Source organism: Crocodylus porosus, unplaced genomic scaffold (genome assembly GCF_001723895.1).
Source record: "Crocodylus porosus isolate Cpor-Errol unplaced genomic scaffold, CroPor_comp1, whole genome shotgun sequence".
Taxonomy (NCBI): domain Eukaryota; kingdom Metazoa; phylum Chordata; order Crocodylia; family Crocodylidae; genus Crocodylus; species Crocodylus porosus.
In genome coordinates this window covers 22,601,710-22,605,574 of record NW_017728931.1, presented here as the reverse complement: position 1 = coordinate 22,605,574, position 3,865 = coordinate 22,601,710, and positions in this window count along the sequence as shown.

The following is a 3,865-nucleotide window of genomic DNA, read 5'->3' as shown; positions in this document are numbered from 1 at the left end:
GCAATACATTTCCAAAGCTGTGAGCTTGTGCCCTGCTTTGGAGTTGTCCTAAAGGCTGCCCCTCAATCAATCCAATTGTAAGTGATAAATGGTGCCCAGTTGTTTAGGTTGATAATGAAATGACAAAAAAAGTAAACTTGCTGCAATTTACATGTCTGCTTACACACTTTGAAAACCTTTGCCTGTGAATTAATACCTTTACCTTGACATGATGTGATTGGGTCTCTTGTTGAGATGAAAAACATGGTAAATCTGAGGTCTTGATTACTTGCAATCATTAGATTAGCGCTCATGTTACATATCTGCCTTGTAAGAGTTAGAACTGTTAAACATCTGTCATGTTCTGTTCCCCAAGTGGCTCTATGCCATTTGTGATTAAAGTGAGTCCCTTTGGGTATTAACTTTTACATTTCTGATGTAATGACATTTGCAGATAAAAGGTGCTATACAAATGTAAATACATGGAACATTTTGAAAAGGACATGGAGAAGTTAGGGAGGGTCCAGAGGCAGGCAAAAACAATGATCAGAGGTTTGGAAGGCAAGTCATCTGAGGAGAGGCTGAAGGAGCTAGGCATGTTCAACTTGCAGAAAAGGTGTCTAAGAGGAGATATGTTATCTGTCTTCAAATACTTGAAGGGCTGCCATAAAAAAGAGGGAAAGCACCTTTTCCCTCTTGATACAGAGACGAGGATGCAGACTGATGGTTTGAAGTTGCAGCAAAGTAAATTTAATATTGGTTATCCAGAAAAACATCTTCTCTGTAAGAACAGGTGAGGCAGTGCAATAGACTGCCTAGAGAAGTTGTGGACTCTCCATCACAGGAGGTTCAAGAAGAGGTTGGACAGCCCCTGGTTGGGGATGATCTAGCCACAGGTATGCCTATTTTCTACTTTGGGTATTTCCCATGGTTCTGGGCTTTGCTGATTGTTTCCTCCCCCCATGCTTTTTTCCCCCCTGCTATACCTGTCAGGGTGTTTTTAAGCTTCCCCAGAGACATTAGGTGTTGGCTACAGCTAAGGCTGGAGACTTCAACTGGGGCATGCCAATTATCCTGCTAGGAACAATTCCTGGCTAGAGGGTCTTGCCCCTCCACTCAGGGCCAGACATCACCATATTTGGGGTCAGGAAGGAATTTTACTCCATGGTGAGATTGGCATGGACTGTGGGCTGACATGGCCAACTTCCCAGGACCTCTTGAGCGTATATTGACAACATTTTATAGAAGCAAGACATTGGCTTCTGTGGTTCCTGCTTTACCTGTGGGAGGGTAGGGTGTTAGGTTTATGTTGTGTCATGGTTGAGGGCAGTCTTATGTAGAGTTTATATTATGGTTATATGGGATGGTTTGGATGGGGATCATCCTGCCTCAGGCAGGGGTTGGACTAGATGATGTAAGGAGGTTCCTTCTAGCTTGACTTTTCTCTAACTATGACTTTCTATAACAGACTCTTCTCAGTCCAAAGATTTAAAACAACTGGTTCCAGTCTGTGGTGTCTGGTGATTCACATAGCATTATAGTTTCAGGTGGTTTGTACCTTGGTGAAGCACAGCTGAACATGAGTGTACTGCAGGGAGCTCCCTTGTATTCCTGCAAGAGATTTCTTTTTGTAGCCAGGCCTATTTAGGTTGCTGCAGAGGAATCAAAAAATTGTCACAAAGACTCTCTCTGTTGCTTCTTTGATGTAAATTCAACTGTTATCCAAGTTGCTGATGGTACCAAAATTAGAGGTGCAATGATCATCAAGAGAACAGAGCCACACTGCGAAGTGATACCAGAGATTAGGCAGACAAGGTTCTTCGTGTGAATCTGATATCTTTTATTAGACCAACTAAAATAGTTGGAAAACAATTACTAAGCAAGCTTCGGGTTCAAAAACCCTTCATCAGGCTAAGGAAGTTTCAGCAGGTTGGTGTGTGCTCTTTCTGGATGGAATGAAAAGTAAAGAAGCCAGAGGCTGGGCTGGTATGCATACAAGCCAGGTAGTCAGTGAAAATGTAGATTGAGGAGTCAATGGGTGAGAGACAGGCTGGGGGGGAGGGGAGAGAAAGAAGGGGGATGAATAGTGGAGAGGTACCTAGGGAGTCAGATGTCAGGCGGGTTATAATGTGTTATAAATCTAATGTCTATATTTAGTCCATGGTTTTTAGTATCCAGGAGTTGATGAAGTGGAGTTCATAGGCTCATCTATGGGAAGTGTTTTGTAAGTTTCCTTTGAGGGTCAGGACTGAGAGATTGGAGAGAGAGTGGTTTTCTTGTGAGAAATGTGCCCCCACAGGTAATTGGGTATTCCTGTCTTTGATAGATTTCCGGTGTGCATTCATTCTGGTTTGCAGTTGTTGTTTGGTCTCTCCTATGTATTTTCCATCAGGGCATTTGGTGCATTGAATGACATACATTACATTTCTGGAGGTGCAGCTGTAAGATGCAGGAATGCTGATGGCTCTGTGGGGTGTAGTAATTGTGGGGGTGGTGGAGATGTGTTGGCAGGTTTTGCATTTCTTGTTATGGCATGGTCTGGATCTTTTTGGTGTGTTCTGAGCACGCCAAAAGGATCCAGACCATGCCATGACAAGAAGCCTAGGACTGGAAGGAATCTCTGGCATCATCTCCTTTAACTCCCTGCACAGTTGCAGGATTTGCTGTTAGATTCTGTGATATAGGCCCCCTCTTTATGTTACAGGTTTTGTGCAATTACCTTAAGACCAGCTATATGTGCAAAGTAGCTATCACCAATAAAAGCGCCACCCAGCTATAAAGTTAGACCTTGAAAATATGTACTAACTTTAAAGCTGGTTGCTATCCAGCTTTAATTTGCACATGTAGCAAGGTCTCCCCTGCAGCTGAGGGCATTTTACACATGGTCTGGGATGTACTGGGTGCTTTAATTAGTGAGGTGTGCTAATTAAAAACACCCATGTGTCATGTATCAGCATCTCTGCACTGTAAAAATAAGCAGCAGGGCACTTTGAACTAATGCTCATCGAATGTGTTTTATTTCCAAGTATCCTGCTGTCAGTTCTTCAGCGCAGGGATGTTGATGCACGTGATGCAGAAAGCTACCAGAGCACATCAATTTCTATGGCCCAGCAGAATTGGGTCTGATGTGCTGGATTTCCAGTGCTTTGGAACAGGCTCCCTGCATGTCTATAGGAGCTCTGAGAGCCCTGTCAGCTCTCAGGCTCTCAGCTACAGGGCTGCAACATGCTTAGTGCAGGGGGCTGCAACCCCCTGCATGTGTGCCAGAGCATGACATGTGAGACCATTTTGCTAGGACACCACAGCTGGCTTGGGCTCTGAGCAGTTGCCACCAGCCACAGAGCCCGGGTAGGCACCCTGGAGGCAGCAAGCCCTGCTGCCAGCAGCTTCGGCTTTGTGGCTGGCAGCAGCTGCCCAGAGCCAGGCTGGCTGCAGCCAGGAGGGTACAACCAGCTGCACTGGGCTTTGGTGCCCTGGCCGGCCTCTGGCAGCAGTGGCTGCTTGCACTCCTGTGAGCGGTGCAACCCTGGCCCCTCCCCTGCCATCTTCCTGGAGGTGTGCATGAATCTACCACCAGCAGTGAGGATCGGGCCCCTTATGGCTCCCTCGTAGTCATCCCCTGGCACTCCAAGTCGAAGTGGGGAAGTTGATGGATCAGGGTTGGGGTGTTTTTGGCACTCTGGCCATTGGCTCGGTGTGAAACCCCCAAGCCTGGAGGATTGCAGTAGTTGTGATCCCCCAGGCATGGGGATTGTTGCTGCTATGGTCCCACAGCCCTGGGGGTGTGTGGGGTGTCCTTGTGGCTGGGAGCCCCTCAGCCTGGGGTGTGCAGGGCTGTCAGCCACAGGACCCTGCTTCTTGCCCTGATCCTAGGTAATAAGGTGTG